This window comes from Oryctolagus cuniculus, chromosome 16 (assembly GCF_051225735.1).
Source record: "Oryctolagus cuniculus isolate XC-2025 breed Fujian yellow rabbit chromosome 16, ASM5122573v1, whole genome shotgun sequence".
In the NCBI taxonomy this organism is placed as follows: Eukaryota; Metazoa; Chordata; class Mammalia; order Lagomorpha; family Leporidae; genus Oryctolagus; species Oryctolagus cuniculus.
The window spans coordinates 63,200,107-63,218,331 of NC_142882.1; the positions used below are offsets into that span (position 1 = coordinate 63,200,107).

General features: G+C 48.7%; 1 protein-coding gene across 2 annotated transcripts in view; it reads left to right on the forward strand.

Moving 5' to 3' along the window:
- The window catches only part of EEPD1 (endonuclease/exonuclease/phosphatase family domain containing 1), a 110,673-nt gene that overhangs the window by 69,684 nt on the left and 22,764 nt on the right, over positions 1-18,225 (forward strand). The window lies entirely within an intron of this gene.

Sequence of the window (18,225 nt, forward strand, 5' to 3'; positions counted from 1 at the left end):
CTCTGTGTTTTATCAAGCCTTTGCTGCGTGTGGGCTCAAGTTGTGAGAGCAGGTGGTTGGGCTCTGCAAGGCAGGCTGGTCCAGGCAAAGAGCCCCGGCCCCCATGGGCCTCCCAGTGCATAGCAGGCCGCTCCTTGGTAGCTCGGGTGTTAATTAGACTCTGTGATACTAATATCAAAGCATGAGAGTACTTAGTAAAGTTTGTGGAAATTGAAATTAAAGGGTAAGTCTGATTTGGTGAAAAGATTTTAGAAAGTTATGTATCAGTTTTTCGGCATGTGCAGATTTCATGGACTTTCAGGGGAGTGGCAAGAGAGAGATCTTCCATCTGTTGGTTCACGACCCAGAAGTCCCCATGTCTGGGTCTGGGTCAGGCTAAAGCTGAGAACTCAAACCAGTCTATTACAAATTACTTGAGGCATTGCTATTACCTCCCAGGGTCTACATTTTCAGGAAGCTGGAGTCAGGAGCCAGGAGCCAGGAACTGAACCTGGCTCTCCAGTGTGGGACAAGAGCATCTTAACCAACATCTTAAAGGCTAGGCTAAATGCCCACTCCTTTTCATGAACTTTTAAAATACTGTGTGTATGCATGGATTTCAAATTTTTTTGCACCAAAATAAACATATTTTAACTCCATTTTTCATGTAATTTTTGAAGTCCCCTCATAAGTGACTAGAGAGATAAGTGCCTAAATGATGTTTATTTTTGGAATTTAAAATGTTTGGATTAGGGGCTGGCATTGTGGCATAGTGGGTAGAGCCTCCACCTGTAATTCCTGCATCCCATATAGGGGCTGGTTTGTGTCCTGGTTGTTCCTATCTAGCTCCTTGTGTGGGAGACCCAGCAGTAGCTCCTGGCTCTTGGCTTCGGATTGGCACAGCTCCAGCTGTTGCAGCCATTTGAGGAGTGAACCATCGGATGAAAAATCTCTCTTTCTCTCTCTCCCTCCTTCTGTCTCTCTCTGACTTTCAAATAAATAGAACGCTTTTTTTTAAAAAAAAGTTTTTTTTGTATTAGTGTTCAGTTTGCTAATTGACACTAAAATAAAGTCTTTGAAAAAGAAGTATCAGGCAGGAGTGGATGTTTGGTGCAGGAGTTAAGGTGCTGCTGGGATGTCCACATCCCATATCAAGTCTGTGGGTTCGAGTCCCAGCTCTGCTTCTAACTCCACCTTCCTGCTGGTACCGTGGGAAGCAGTAAGTGATGGCCCACATACCTGGGTCCTTGCCATCCATACGGGAGACCTAGATGGAATTCTGGGCTCCTGGCTTCAGCCTGGCCTTGCACTGGCTGTTGTAGGCATTTGGGGAGTGAACAAGCAGATGGAGGATCTCTAAGCAATGATGTTAAGGAAGGAGAGCTGTGTTCTGTTAATGTCTCAGTCTCATTTCCATGTTGGGTAAAACAAGGATTATGCTGCTGGACCTCAGAGGCAAGATGGGAACCGAATGAGTGCAGGAGCTAAAGGGCTCTCCAAATGCCTTAGCACTCATCATATTAATTCTTAATTGCTTATATTAATTCTTAATGGGCACTTAGCCATTCAAACTTACTGGGTTAGGCTATGAAAGACATCACTGGGCAAATGCAACGTTGAGTGCAGATGGCAGATTAGATAAAGGTGTTACATCACTGGTAACAGTTCCTGAAGTTGGTCATTAGCTTGTGACCATGTGAGAGAATGCCCTTGTCCTTAGGAGCTGTCCATTGATGTGTTTAGGAAGGAAGGGGCATGAGGTTTGTAACTTGTTCTCAGATGACTCAGGAAAGAAAAAGTAGTGATGTGTTTCTACTGAGCAGAGCGAGAGAGAAGAGATGCATCACCAATAAGGCTGGTGGGGCGAAACGCAAACAGCTGATCCTTGTGAGGTGTGTGAGGGTCTTTGTATGTGTTTGAATGTTTTAAAAATTTACCCCCCCCCCCAAAAAAAAAAGGTTTATCTTCTTAGTATTCACCACGGTTAGTTCTACTCTTCAATTTAGAAAAGCACCAGGCAAAGCTGGCAAATGTGGAGCCCCTGTGCTAAGAGGTTTCAGTGTAAAAAAAAAAAGGCAGGTGCCAAAAATACTGGCTGTCTTTCAAGCTGTGCTAATGCGCAGTGTAGAGAGGCCACTTAGCCCAGCCAACCGGTGGGCCCTGCTTGCAAAAGCTCACACAGAGGGGTGAGGGCTGGGCTTGCTCTGGCTGGGGCGGAACCAGGCGTGTGGCCCTGAGGGCTCCGTGGTGAGGCCGACTCCTTCTCTCCACTGGATTGCCTTGTGTGACTTACTCACTGTGTGCTTCAGTTTCTGTCTATAAAATGGAGATCATTCTAATTCCCAGTTCATGGAGGTGTTGGAGGGATTCAGGGGACATCCCGTGTACGGGACTTAATGCTGTGTCTGGCACTCAGTGATCCCCAAAAGTTAGCCCTGCCTTAGCTCTTGCCCTCTTTCTCTCTCCTTCTCTTCCTCTCCCTGCCTGTCTCATGATCTCATGTCCTCCTTATTGTTGCAGAGCCGAGTCCTCCTCCCAGGCTCCCAGGTTGGCGCTCGGTCCGGCCCCTTTCCTCACCTGCGCAATGACCTCTGTGGTTCCTTCCCGGCTGACTCTAGTGAAGGGAGGAAAGCTTGCCTCTTTGTACTGTTTTCTAGTATTTTCTCCACTTCTGTACCCTAAAGGTCCTTACTGAGTCTGGGGGTCTTTATGCTTTGTGCTACTCAGCATCAGAACTCACCCTCTGGGAGGGGTGAAAGGTGAACACATACCAAGAGGGTTCCAGCTTCACCTCTCACTGTTTTTTCTCTTTTCTTTTTCTTTTTCTTTTTTTGACAGATAGACAATGAGAGAGAGGCAGGGAAAGGTCTTCCTTCCTTTGGTTCACTCCCTAAATGGCTGCTACGGCTGACGCGCTGCACCGATCCGAAGCCAGGAGCCAGGTGCTTCCTCCTGGTCTCCCATGTGGGTGCAGGACCCAAGCACTTGGGCCATCCTCTACTGCCCTCCCTGGCCACAGCAGAGAGCTGGACTGGAAGAGGAGCAATCAGGACTAGAACTTGGTACCCATATGGGATGCCGGTGGTGCAGGCGGAGGATTAACCAAGTGAGCCATGGCACCGGCCCCTCACTGTTTGTCTTAATTCAGGTGCAGTGGGCGAGGCAGGAGCTCGGGGACACACGGCGATTGAGGTCTTGGACTCCTCTCCTCTAGCACCACATTGATCCATTCCTAGGCTGGTAACAGCGATTTGTCACCTATTTATAAACTATGCAACTACCAATCTCAGTCTCTCTCCTGCTTTTGTGTTTCAGAAGCTTGTACCGTGAGCAGGTGATCTAATCTGTGAGTATCAGGGCATGGGGCAGTGCTCTGAAGACGCACTTAGGATTTAGATGTGCGTCTTTGCCAGGCATGCATTAGGTCCCATGAGCAAGGCCTTGCTTTTAGAAGGATGTCATCATCTGGCCCTCTGTTCTTTGAGAGTGGGATGCTTTGTTTTTCTGAACTTAAGTCACACACAGAGTTGTTTCCCAGGCTTGAAAAGACAGGCCCATCTAATGCCTTGAAATGTGGCATTGCATGGAAGGAAGTAAAAATATTGGTACAGCTTGATTTAGAAAGATCATTTTTCAATGACCCTTTCAAACAGCTTCCTGCAAGGCTGCAAACAATAGTTTGGCCAGTCACCCCAGCTGGAGGTCACTCCCGCCCTGGTAAGACCAAAGGGCGGGCCACCAGCTGACCCAGCCTGAGACTGCACCTGCCTGAGAGCTGCCTCAGGGAGCTGGGCCCCCTGGGGGCACAGGCCACCCAACTCACAGCCATTGCCCGCCCTGTTCTCTGGCCCTCCCAGGCCATGGCTCAGCCACCACACAGGGCAACCGAGCTCATTCTCTGTCGCCCAGAACTGGGCTCCGAGGGTGCACCGATTGGGGCTGAATCCAGCTCTACCCTTGACCAATGAGGGGACCTGTTGGGCAAGTTCCGGACCAGCCTCAGTTTCTTTTTAACATGTGGGGGTCCCAATAAAACCTACCTCATTGGGATTTTTAATGAGAATTAAATATGATAATGTGTGAACTAAAGAAAGTAAAGTGAGCACCTGAATGGTGGGAGCTGCTACTCGCCCTGCTTCTGCTGACTAGCAGCTGCTCTTGTCTGCATCATCCTCGTCGTCTTCTCCTTTTTATTTCCTCCTTCATCATCATCATCATGTTTTCCTCCTTACTTCTCTCCTGAGAAGCCTGACTTGAGATTGAGCCTTTGCCATGAGAAGACGTGAAAGAGGAAGTCACCCTGCTGCGGCGTGCCTAATTGTGTAGAACAAGCTGCCCGCCAGTCATCCTACTGCAATTGCCCCTGCTCCCCGTTTTTCTGAGACTCAGCTTTGGGGTCCAACCCTACAGGTAGAGTAGATGATCTCTAAGGCCCTGTCAGTGCTTTATGTGTGAGATAAAGTGTGTTCATTTCACCAGAAAGCCTGGGACCAGAACCGTTGTGCCTGATGTGTTAGTTAGGGACTTGCAGCCAAATGCTAATAGTAAGCAACCTTGGAATTAGAAGTTGATAGCACAGGGCTGGCATTGTGGTGCAGCCGGTTAAGCTGGCATCTACAATGCCGGTGTCCAGAACCAGAGCGCCGGTTCAAGTCCCAGCTGCACCATTTCTGATCCAGTTCCCTGCTGATGCCTGCAAAGAGCAGCAGAAAATGGCCCAAGTGCTTAGGGCCTTGCCACCCCCATGGGAGACTAAGATGGAGTTTCTGGCTGCTGGCTTCAGACTGATCCAGCCCTGGCCATTGTGGCCATTTCGGGAGTGAGACAGCATATGGAAGATCTCTCTCCCTCTGTCTCTCCTTCTCTCTGCTTCTCCCACTCTCTGTGTCATTCCATCTTTCAAATAAATAAATAACTTCTTGGGAAAATATCTAAACTTATAAAAGATAGACTTTAAAATAATTTTTAAAAATCCAGTGCATTCTGTGTAAAATATCAAAGTGAGGTTCTTCAGATCCCCTAGCGGATTTCTTCCTTACACCCAATCCAGCCTGCAGTGGGAACTTAATCTGAAGGCTCTCCTGCATGGTCAGCCTTCTTGGGTCTGTACACATTTTTGTTTTTGTTCTCAGTGGCTTGAGCCAGATCAGTGTCTCTTGGTTATTCCAATCCTTGTCATCACCTTCCTGGCTAAGCCCCATGGGCAGGATGCTGGCTGCTTTTCCTTGAAAGGGTGGGGAAGTAGAAGTGGACCCACCATGGGATTCAGACTGCACAGGCTGTGCACCTGCTGTCAGCCCAGAACCTCCCTACCTGGAAGTGGAGCATCTCGGTGAACTACAGACCAGGTTCATTCAAAGCAAAAGATTCATTTTCTTTTGATTCTTTGAGGGGCATCGCAAAATACCCAGCATCTTTAAGGGTTCCTACTATCTTTCTGTTTTTATGAAAAGTTTTTATTTGAAGTGAGCAAGAACTAGTGCCCAGATAGGACTTTTAAATTCCCCCTAGCTTTATCAGCCATCAGAGATAAGCAAGTTAAACAGTGGGGGGGGGGGGGGGGATTTTACATTGATGATCTTAGCAAAGTTTTAAAAACCCCTTGTGTGAGGTTGCAGTTGTGTCGAAGCCTGTGTCCCCATTCCTTGCTGTGCAGGGCAGGTGACAAGGTATGGCCCTTTCATAAGTCTTGGGCAGCATATTTCATTCATCTTTGTGATGCCCCTAGCATTTGACCAGTGATTCAGAAACTAGGAATGAATCTTAAGGAAATGATTCCTATATTGGGGAAAATGCGCATGCTTTTTTCAATGCTTTGTAGGAAGGGAGTGGTTAAAAATCCACCCTAGGACTGGTGTGTGGTCATCAAAGAGATGAATCTTTCAGCCTCATAGAATTGCAATCTGATGTTTATCAATGGGGAGAATAAGCGTTTGTACCTGCTGTGCTTACAACTGTGTAAAACATCCACTTTGTCTCTGAACCAGTATTTATAGAGCTCTGCCTCCTCTTGGGGTCGGGGGTGTAGTGCTAGGCTGGGAGACAGCTACCACTGTGAATGAGACATTAGCTTTCTTGCCCTCACGCAGCTCACATCATAACCAGTAAGGGAAATGCATTAACAAGCACAAAAATGCTTATTTAAATGAAGTGGTGATCAGTGCTATGAAAAACACCAAACAGGTTGTCAGGAGGGGGGTCCCGAAGCTAATGTTCTCATTGCATCCAGGAAATAAAAAAGCACATAAAATTAGGTATCTCTTGTTGACGTGTTCAGCTTCTTTTCTCTTCAAATGCCTATTTCTGGGTTGAATTTTGCCCAAGACCTCTTTGGCAGCTGTGGCTGGAGAAGCTGGGGGAAGGGGCAAAGGAGATGAGAGTGTCCAGGGTCTGAAGGATGGAGAGCTGCACAGACACCCAGCAGACTCCCAGCCTGCACAGGGGCATCATTGTAGATCAGAGCAGCCTAGAGTGCCACTGCAGGTAGAATCCAGCCTGCAGCTCCCTTCTATAAATGAGCTTTCATTGGAATGCAGATGTACCCGTTTACTTAACACCTGCCTGTGGCTGCTTTCACACTGCAACAGGTTAGGGACTGTGGTGGAGACAATACAGCCCCCCAAAAGCCCCAAGTGTATAAGATTTGGTCCTTTAAGGAGTTGGTCAACTTCTGTTCTAGATCAGTGGTGCTGGCCACAGATGCCTGTAGGTGTTGGGGCAAGCCCTCTGCTCCCATACCAGGGCAGTGCACCAGTGTGCCTCCATGTTCCGAGGTCCCCAGAGCTCCTCCAGGTTCTCCCTGCCGCCCTCAGGGTCCTGCCTCTGGGCCCTGGTGGAGACAGCATTCATTTTACCCCAGAAATGTTGAAGAGTTCTTTCATTTACAAAATAGCAGCCTGGTGGAGGAAGGTTTCTAACAGTGGGACAGATCAGCCCTGCCCAATGAGATACAGTGCCTAGGGTCAGCAGAGGGCCATTTAGGTGGTCCACATCCAGTGAGAGCTTAGATAGCACCCTGTCCCACTGTCGCAGAAATGACCACCCTCCGTTCTCCTCCCGTGGCTTACGAGGCCACCCCGAGTTAGTTGTTCAGAGGAAATTCTGCCGTGTGGAGCATCCACACTCCCGTTCTTACCCCTCCTCTTTCTGAGACTTCAGACTCATCCCGGTCTCCCTAAACCTGAAATACGCCCTGCTTTCTTCTTTGCTACTGCCCCCTTTTTCTGCTGCCTTCTGCTGCTGGTTTTCTCAATGTAAACTCTCAGCCTGCCCTGCCCGCTCCGGGCCTTCTCACCTCTCCTTGCCTCTTAGGAGCCGGCCCCCGTCCCAGTTCTTCCACTACCTCCTGGCTTACCTTTGCCAGCTTCCAGCCCGGCCCAAAGCATTGTACTTGGAAACTGCTCTCTGCCTTCTATTAAAAACTGTTATGGAATAATTTTAGACAGAACAAAAAGCATGTATGCAATTAGCCCGTCTTTGCTATCTTTGCTGTTTGTTTAATGAAAATATATCGATTTGGGGTAGGAACTATTTCTAAACATTTTTCAGGCATTTAGGTGCAGCAATGTGAATTGCACAGTGAGAAAAGATGGGAAATCGTGACTGGAGCTTCTCTTACCCAGGGCGGCTGAGCCACTTGGGCGTCTACACCACCTACAGTCTCTTACTCCTGATGTGTTTTGGTGGTAGTCTCCATGACGGTTTACTTCATTTTTCTTTGTACTCTGAAAGTCCCATGACTATGCTTAGCTTCCTCATCAATTCTGGATGTGTAGAGGAAAAGAAGAAAGATCTCATAATACCCGTGTGGATCACGAGTTCAGGCACAGGTCAAGGCAGGGCCGACAGCCAGGACAGGAAGGTCACGGGCCCAGGCCTCCAGGTGGAGGGGGCCGGGCCCCTGGGCACTTATTCAAGTCTGAATGTGCACAGGAGGGCCAGGCTGATTTTGGCTGTGAGAAGGCAGCACTGTCATGTTTTGCTGAGATTTCTCTTACTGTCAACACCTGCCCACCATGGTGGCTCATGAATGTTCTGCTGGTTTGTGAGCCTGTGTGGCCGTGATTTCAGCACAGTGCCTCCGTGGGAAAACTGTGTTGTGCTGGTGCATTCTCTCCCTGGCAAGTACACGAACTCTGAAGAGTTCATGGAAGGGGCAGGCACTGTGGCGCAGTGAGCTAAGCGTCTGTCTTTAGTGCTGGGATCCCATATGGGGGCTGGTTCGTGTCCCACTGCTCCTATTCCGATCCAGCTCTCTGCTAATGGCCTGGGCCCCTGCATCTGCATGGGAGACCCTGAAGAAGCTCTTGGCTCCTGGCTTCAGATCAGCCCAGCTCTGGCCATTGCAGCCATTTGGGGAGTGAACCAGGGGATAGAAGACCTTTCTCTCTGTCTTTCCCTCTCTCTGTTTGTTACTCTACTTCTCAAATAAATAAAATCTTAAAAAAAAAGAGTTCATGGAAAATGCATATTATCAAAATCTAAGTAAAGATTTCAACATTTTTTGAACCCAAATGATTTTGTCTTTTAATTCCACTTTTCAGCAACTGTTTGTCCTGCCCTCTAATATCTTAGCAGATTTATAACCAACTTGAATTCAGTGAGATAATACAGGTTACTGCTCTATTCCTTCTTCCCCCTTTGGTGGCTGTTCTGAGTAATATATATATATATATATATATATATAAAATTATATCTATGTATGTTACGCACTGAGCTATACATTATTATTATTTTAGATATTTTATCTTTTAAAGGAGATATAAGGGAGAGAAAAGGGTAGAACACACATATATTTACAGAGTTAGCTATATTAACCTTTTAATGTACCATTTCTTGTTTTCATTTGCTCCTATGGATGAGATTACAGCTGCGTAAAATTTCCTTGTCCCAATACATTTGTATTTCCACCTACCTCTGCTGCTCTTTTTAACTATATGACATCTCTAAATGTTACAGACTCAGGAATATACTTGTATACATATTTTTAATCAATTGTTTATAAAATCTTCTAAGAGAATAAAGGAGAAGAAAAATGCATGTGTGGTGTCTTTTATAATTATCTTTACCAGTATAGTTTATTCTTTTATGAAGATTTTTTTAAGATTTATTTATTTATTTGAAAGGCAGAGTTTCAGAGAGGCAGAGGCAGAGAGAGAGGGAGAGAGGTCTTCCATCCACTGGTTCACTCCCCAAAGAGCGAAATGGCCAGAGCTGGACCAATCCAAAGCCAGGAGCCAGGAGCTTCTTCCAGGGCTCCCATGCGGGTGCAGGGGCCCAAGCACTTGGACCATCTTCCACGGCTTTCCCAGGCCATAGCAGAGAGGTGGGTTGGAAGTGGAGCAGCTGGGACTTGAACCAGTGCCCATATGGGATGCCGGCACTGCAGGTGGCAGCTTTACCTGCTATGCCACAGCGCCAGCCCCTCATGAGGATTCTAATAGATTTGGGTTCACTTGTGTTCAGCCTGAAGAACTTTCTTTAGTATTTGTTCAAATCAGGCAGTTCTGTTAGCAACACATTCTCTCCGTTTTCGTCTGAGAATGAATTTCATCCTCATTTTTTGATTGACACTTTATTTTCTTTCAGCATTTTGAATATTTCATTTCACTGCCTCTGGCCTCCATTGTTTCAGATGAAACTCCAGCCATTAACTCCTGGGATCGAGTGACTTTTGAAAGCTGGGTGTGTTCCTGGGGCTGGAGGCCTCCATGTTGACTGCATGCAGTGTCTATCAGTGTCGCCAACCTGGTTCAGCTTCAGGGGCACCAGTTCCTTGGCTTGAGGAGACTTCTAAGGCGTCATCCACATAAAGCCCAGAAAACACTTCCCGAGGTTTGGGCACGAGAAAATGAGCAGGAGAAGGTGTCGGGATATTTTAGGGAAAACAGGGCTTCATAATGAGAGGCTTGAGTTTGACTCTCAGATCATGAATAGGGTACATTTCCCCCAGCATTTGTTCAGCAGGTGTGTGTTTGTGTATGCATGTGTAGATGAACGAATGGAGGAATGGGTGGCAGGTAGGCAAATAGAATATACCAGATTGCCATATGTGAATTTCTTTGTTGCTATGACTCATGGTCAAAGACGTTTGAAAACTGCTATCCTGGTTCATTGATTGGCTTGGGCGAGGGCTCTGTGGTTCTCCTAGTACTGGAAGGGCCTCTGTTAGCCCTTGGGTATGTTCTAAGCGCTGTCCCCACTTCCTTGTTAGTCTCCCAACTCTGTCTTACTTTTCAACAGAAGGCAAGTGTGCCCAGCTCAGTGCTATCACTTCAGAATTGTTGCACGTAGTCTTCAGTCATCCCAACACTCACACAGCCGTGGTGATGGGAGTTACGCACGATTTCCTGCCTCTCTTGGTCCACCTTCCAAGGCTTCTCTTATCAGGAAATGCCAACAACGAGTTGGTACTGGGAGAATTTTAACTCCACTTTTTTACAGAATTCTGAGGTTTTTCATGAATGATTCATTCATTTCTAGAGAGTATGACTTGGAGTTGAGCAAAGCTCGGGTTAGTCAGGGATTTTAAATGAAAGGAAGGGCAGCAGGTGGAACTGTTTTTGCTGCGTTGCTAAACATATTTATGTTGGATGTTCTCAGCAGGTAAAACTATCCTGATTGAGCTGGTCATTAGAGCTTGCTTTGCCAGAAGTAATTCAGTAGGGAGAGTTCTGTTGAATTGTTAACTATGCGTTTATAATGAGTAACTCCTACAGCTGATAAAATATTTTTTATTAACCTTCAAGAGGCATTGAAGTGATGAATTTGGACCTTAACAAGATTCCAGACTGGGAAAACATCCAACTTGGTTTCAGAGATCTTGACTTATCCTTGTAGAAATTCAGCAATGTACACTGATGAGTCGGATCCCAGACTTGATTTCTGCCCCCACCTTCTCCTCCGTGCCACTGCCCATTGCTTTCCATACCCTAAGCTGGTTCTGTGAGAAGCAGCCTCATTTCAATATGCAGAATTAATCAGGTTGGAAGAAGACAGCCAAAGAAAACGCAGCAGCTCGTCCAAGTACGTGAGCTTTCCAAAACTTGCTGCCCTCTTGGTTTCTCTCTCAGTGGCCGCCTACATGAGTGAACAGTTGAGCCGTCTCTGTGCGTGGCTCTCTAGATGCAGGGTTGCATCACAGTGCATCCTCCCGATGTGTCTAGTCCTGGAGTCCTTAAGAGGCAGAAGTGCCCGGGACCGAGGAAAGCAAGATCTCAAGCACTTACAATCCAAAGGGGTGAACCTGGAAGAGAAGGTGACAAGTTCTGGTGTTTGCCTGAAGCCTAACATTGGCGCCAGCTCCTGGGGAGCCCTACAGCCTTCCCCCTTGGCTACAGATTGTTAGACTGCAGTTTTGTGCTGTAGTCCATCCCCTGCATCTGGCTGGCCCTCTCTGCACTTGGCTGAAACCCTTGGCAGAGGGGTTTTGTTTTGTTTCTCTTTTCCCACACATCCTTGTGGTGCCGGTCGTTTGCATGGCTATATCTGTAAGAGGAGAAGGAGTGACAAGAGTTTCCATGTAGGGGTTGGCACTGTGGCACAGCAGGTTAATGCCCTGGCCTGATGCACCTGCATCCCATATGGGCACTGGTTCGAGACCCAGCTGCTCTACTTCCTATCCAGCTCTCTGCTGTGGCCTGGGAAAACAGTGGAGGATGGCCCGAGTCCTTGGGCCCCTGCATCCGCATGGGAGACCTGGAGGAAGTGCCTGGCTCCTGGCTTCAGATCAGCGCAGCTCTGGCCGTTGTGGCAAATTGGGGAGTGAACCAGTGCACTGTCTCTCTGTCTCTCTCTCTCTCTGCCTCTCCTCTCTCTGTGTAACTCTTTCAAGTAAAATAAATAAATCTTAAAAAAAAAAAAGTAAGTTGTGGCACGGATATTTTGGATGCCTTCGGTGCTTATGTAGTACTGGTACCTAATCCGCTTAATTTTTGAAAAATATTTAAATACACATATACATATATTTCTGAATGAGAGACAGCAAGCATCTACACAGATAAAATTCCTGCCAATTAATTGGTATTTATACCATGGCTTAGGAAAGGAAAATTTCTAGAAAAATTGAAAGCAGGAGGAAAGACGAAAATATAGAAAACAACAGTTTGGTCTCTCTAATTTTGCTCGTTTCAACCCTTCGTTTATATTGTGCCCAGAGTGGCCCTTCCTAAAACACAAGTTTGTCGCTATACTCCCTCCTGGTGGTGCTTCCGAGGGACGTGGAGATTCATAATGGGGTCAGACAGACGTGGCTTTGGGTCCTGCCTCCGCCCTTACCCTCTGGGTGACCCTAAGCCCATTACCTGACCTCTGGAGCCCTAGGCTAATGCCTTCCCCACAGAGCACGGTGGGGACCACTTCGTGGAGAGGGTGCAGAGAGCTGGCGACACACAGCGGGCATTCTGGTGAGTGAGAGCCGCTGTGGCTCAGACTCACTGACACGAAGTGACTTCCCCTAGCCCTGCGGGGCGTATCCTGGCCAGGCGTGATAGGGCCCTGCCCAGCACCGCCTTGCGTTTTGTAACCCTTCTCTTCTTTCTGTCAGTCCTCCCCTCCCAGTATGCTGGAGGGGGCCAGAGAACTCCAGCAGCTGCTCTCAGGCATCTTGGCCGTGTTTATGTGCCTCTGGCCAAAAATGTAACGAGATGGGAGCTTGACCGAAGGACGGTTTGGGCTTTCAGTCTCTCATATTAGCACAGAGAATGGAGGACCAGTGAGTCTTGGGACGTTATCCAACTGAGAACGGCCACCTGGGATTCTCCTGCTGCCAACTGTCAGGGAACCTCTCTGGCCCTTGCCGCCCACACAGAAAAGAACAATCAAATCTACAGCGCTGGCCTTGGAATAAAATAGGAAACATGCAGGCTTTGAAGACCGGTGCTGGGCGCGATGCAAATCAAAGTAAAAATAAGTTTTGAATCAGTGCTACTTTCGCCCCCAGCTTTGAAGCTGGGGAAAGCAGGCTGCGTAAACACCGTTTAGTGTAGCTGAAGGCTGGCGTTTTATAAGGCAAATGGCAAGCAGGGCAGTTTCCCTGAGTGTTCCTTCTGTGTCACGTGTTGTCTCCTACAGCACTCTGGGTTCTGCACGGAAGCACATGGGAAATTGTAGGAGCCTGACAGTCTAGCGTGGGCCTGAGCAGGAACTCGGCTTTGGTTATCGACTGAGAAAATGCGGCCCTGGGGGTTAAAAGCTGTGTGGGTGTTCACGTGGGAGGGAAGCCATGGGGAGCTTATGTAAACTGCCAGCTTTGTTCTGTGCCTGTGTTGTTTTCTTTAGATTTCTGTGCCTAGGTACTCCCTATAGTGTCAGCTTTCTCTCTGCCCATCGGCCTTGTCCCTGTTCCTATCTTTTTTTTTTTGCTCCTATTAATCAGTCATACACATGGATTTCAAAAAGTGTTTGCATCCAGATAAACTTAGCTTTTCAAAAATTCTTAAAATGTTTTATTTTCATGTTATTTGAAAGGCAGAGAGACAGAGACAGACAAATCTTCCATCTGTTGGTGCATTTCCCATATGCCCACAACAGCTAGGCTGGGCCAGGCCAAAGCCAGCACTGCAGAACTCAATCCAGGTTCTCCCATGTGGGCAGCAGGGACTCAGGCCTGTGAGCCATTCCCTGCTGCTTCCCGGGGTGTGCACTGGCTGGAAGCTGGGATCAGCAGCAGAGTCGGGACTCAAGCCCAGGAACTCTAGCATGGATGCATGTGTCCCAAGGTAGCCTCCCAGCTCCTGTGCCAATGCCTGCCCCAATTTATCTTTTAATTCGATTTTTTTCTGTGAATATTTTGAAGTCCTCCCACTTGTGGGCTGGTTGGGTTAGGTTTTAGACAGTCTCTCCCCTGTATCCATCTTACCCATTCTTTGAGCCCATTCACATGAAAACATCAGAGAGGAAAGAAAATTCTAGAAAGGAAAGAACTGTGGTCGGCTAAGCCAACATGGTTGGTCTTGAGCAATACGTTATCATCATCTTACAAGTGGGGACAGGTGCCTTTTTGCTTACTAGTGAAATGTTGTAACACACATGGCTGACATTTCCTGTTGAATTTTGGGTTCAGCATTTCAGTTAGAACGAAATGAAACCCTGTTCCCCACCTTTGTTATTGGCATGTTTCTCAGGCCATGCATAAACCTTAGAACCTGCGGAATGGCCTGCTAAGCGCCGGCTGCAACAGCCCTGTCCCAGTACTATGGCTCTGGCTTGGGGTGTGCTTCGTGCTGCCTGCTATGTTCCTACACACTCCTAAAATAGCCACAACAGCCTCCAAAACCCATTGCTATTTTCAGAGCTGCTTGCACTTAGAATAATTAGTTTCAATCATTACTCACAAGTTTAGTGCCTAATTTGGAAAGAAGTGCTTGTTTTATTTGCCCTAAAACTGTCTTCTGAGCTTCAAAGAGCCAGTGTTCCAAGAACTACTGGGTTCTGTGCTCCTCACCCAGGCGTGTGGAGGGAAGGTTGGAGTGCGGCTAGAGGTGGCCTGGCCGCACAAGGACATTGCCCGTCCTGCTCCCTGCCTGACCGGGGCCTCCACGAAGGACGGCCTGCCTACCAGAGCCTGGAGTAGCACCTGGTGTCTACTAGGTCCTCCGTGTTTGCTGAGGGGCAGAGCGAGTCCATTGCTTTGCCTTCATCATCTAACCCATCACCTGAGTCACATTTTTCAGTTGACCACCAACTGTTTTACAGCGAGCCATCCAGCAGCATTTCATCACAATGGTGCGTAACCATCATTCTGCCTGCTCCCAAGACATTTTCATCACCTAAAAGGAAATCCCATGCCTGCTAAGCCGTCCCTTCTCCTCCTGACCCCTGGCCAGTATAGTCTGGGGTCTGACCCTGCGGATTTACCGAGTCTGGATGTTTCGTGCGAAAGGAATCATACAAGCAGCCTTTGCACCGGCTCCTTCTACTCGCTATAGCGTCTTTACGGCCGATCCACGTAGCATGCATGAGCACTTCATTTCTTTGTAAGAATGAATAACGTTCCATGGTATAGGTACAGCACGTTTGCTTATCCAATTGTCCAGTGGTGGACATTTGAGTTGTTTCCATCATTTGCTACTGGGACTCGTGCTGGGTTGAGTGTTTACATGTAAGTATTTGTTTGAATACTCTTTTCACTTCTTTTGGACCAAATCATATTCATCTCCTAATTATCACTCGAGCCTGTTCACTAGTCTAGGACCCCGCACCCAGCTGGTATGTTTGTGACACTCTGGCCTTTCTTGGCCCTGCACTTCACAGCTTTTCAGAGTGCAAGTCCCCTGTTCATCCCCTTCAGTGATTTGAGGGTTGCTCGTAAGATAGGGAACAAACTCCTTTCAGGGCAAGTGGGGCCCTGCATGACCAGGGCTCTGCCATCGTTTCTCCTCATTCTGCCCCCTCACCATCTGTGCTGCAGCCACATCAATCTCTCTGCCCCACAAGCTCCAAGCCATGTCCTACCACAGGCCCTTTGCACATACTACCCCTGCTGCCTGGATGTTCCCCCGTCCTCTGTGCCTAATTAGCTCCTCTTATCCTTGAGCTCCATTTTCTGCAAACTGTTTGAAGTCCCCTCGTTTATTAAAACAAGAGAACAGAAAGCCCCTGAGTTACTTTCAGAAATGATACACTTTGACACCGACTCAGGAAATGTTTAAAACACGTGAATAAATTGTTTTAAACAGGTGAGGGCGCAGTGGGTGAGGTTTTATTACCATTTTGTTAGGTGACTGGGGCTGTGGATCTAGAATTAAACGAGCTTGTAAAAGGCTGAAATGAACAATCATGGGACTGGTGTGCAGCGTGCATAGAGAACCTGTTACATGCTCAGGAAGTGATTTAAGGAGTCTGTCACACCGTGGCACGGTCCAGGTGGGAGAAGCAGAACAGAGAAGTGTGTGGGGGTGTGTTCACAGGAGTGCGTAGGATACACGTTGATAACACGCACAAGAAACAGCCCAGAAGCAATTCCGTGAAAGAAACATGAGTGATCTTTGCACAGTGATATTACACTCAGTTTGTTCTCTGTTTCTTTGCTTCACAAATTATCCTGAGCGTGTGTTTGCTTCATAGCAGGATGCAAGCCTCGATGTAGAAAAGGGGAAAAAAAACACAAAGTGACAATGACTGTCTTAACTCCTGTCTAGGATTTCGCATCTTAGCATTCACAAAGCTTTCTAGAAGAAAACGAGGTTTTTCATGAAATGCTCGTGAAGGGCAGAGATGAGAGGGGGAGACAGGCGGATGGTGACGGCGGGGAAGTGTCTGATGAGTGTGGCTGTGCCTGCACGCTTCCCTACCTGCTCCTCCGCTGACTTCAACCTCCACGAAACCCCAGCTCCCTCTTGCTCTTGACTTTACAGTTGCTCTGGCAAAAAATAAAAGTTTGAGCTGCCCGTAAAGGGTTTCTTTCCCCCCTCTTTGGGACGGGTGATCTCCTTGACTTATTTGTAACCATCTTGGTCGGGAGCCGTGTGATCGGGATCTTGTGGGAGCACAGAGAGGCTAGTAGGGCCAGCAGCTGCTGCTGACGGCAGTGCCCGCGGGTGCCAGCCCCCTTGGTGTTTTTTTTTTTTTTTTTTTTTGACAGGCAGAGTGGACAGTGAGAGAGAGAGACAGAGAGAAAGGTCTTCCTTTTGCCGTTGGTTCACCCTCCAATGGCCGCCGCTGCAGCCGGCGCACCGCGCTGATCCGATGGCAGGAGCCAGGAGCCAGGTGCTTCTCCTGGTCTCCCATGGGGTGCAGGGCCCAAGCACCTGGGCCATCCTCCACTGCACTCCCGGGCCACAGCAGAGAGCTGGCCTGGAAGAGGGGCAACCGGGACAGAATCCAGTGCCCCGACCGGGACTAGAACCCAGTGTGCCGGCGCCGCAAGGTGGAGGATTAGCCTATTGAGCCACGGCGCCGGCTCCCCCTTGGTTCTGTAAAACAGCTAGTGATTCGCGGGTGGCGAGGGTGAGGAAACGTCTGTGTGTCTTCCTCAGCCTGGTGAGGGTCTCAGCAGGGAGGTGCAGGCCTCCGGAACTCCTTCCCGGTCCCCAGGGGACAACCAGATAGGGGAGCTGCCTGGAAGACATGGGAGCCCCGCGCTGCTCTCCACTGCGAGGGCTGGGCCTGAGCTTTCAGAGCGGGGGTGGGTGGGGGGCTTCGGAAGCGCTGGTGATTGACGTGGGACACAGAGTGGGTGTGGCCTGGAGCTGGGGCATCGGGGGTGGGTGCAACCTGCGGTGTCAACGGTGGAACTGACTTCGGCTGGGCGGTAGTTGTGCAGGGTTTCGCTGCCAAGAGCCCAGAAGCAGGAATTCTTACAGGGTGTAGTGCATCGTGTGTACACTGAGTTGGTTTGGCATGTGTTTCCCAAGAGCATTTGCATGCTTGGGTTTGCCAGTCTTGGGTTCCCGTCTGGCCTGTCCCGCTTGCTGGCAGCGAATGACTCAGCTGTGTCACCTTCCTGAGTGCCTGGCACGCGGGGGTACTAGTGCCTCCCTTGAGTGTCCTTGGGCCTGCATGTGTTAATATGCGTCCATGCTGGGCTGGCGCCATGCTTACTTGGTTAATCCTCCGCCTGTGGTGCCAGCATCCCATATGGGTGCTGGGTTCTAGTCCTGGTTGCTCCTCTTCCACTCCGGCTCTCTGCTGTGGCCCGGGAGTGCAGTGGAGGATGGCCCAAGTGCTTGGGCCCTGCACCCGCATGGGAGACCAGAAGGAAGCACCTGGTTCCTGGCTTTGGATCAGTGCAGTGCACCGGCCATAGCAGCCATTTGGGGAGTGAACCAATGGAAGGAAGACCTTTCTCTCTGTCTCTGTCTCTGTCTCTCTCTAACTCTGCCTGTCTAAAAAAAAAAAAAAGTGCGGCGGTGCCTATTGTGCACCTGATACTCAGTCCATGTAGTTCCCCCACCCCAGGCCTCCTCCCTTTGGCTCTTTCTTTTGTTTGAAGATTTACTTATTCATATGAGAGGCAGAGTTACATGCAGAGAGAGAGGTCTTTCCAACCACTGGTTCACTCCCCAAATGGCCACAAAGGCTGGAGGTGAGCTGATCTGAAGCCAGAAGCCAGGAGCTTCTTCTTGGTCTCCCAAGTGGGTGCAGGGGCCCATACACTTGGGCCATCTTCTACAGCTTTCCCAGGCCATTAGCAGGGAGCTGGATCAGAATAGGAGCAGCTGGCCTTGAACCAGCGTCCATATGGAATGCCAGTGCCACAGGTGGAGGATTAACTAATACGCCACAGCACCGGCCCCATGGCTCTCT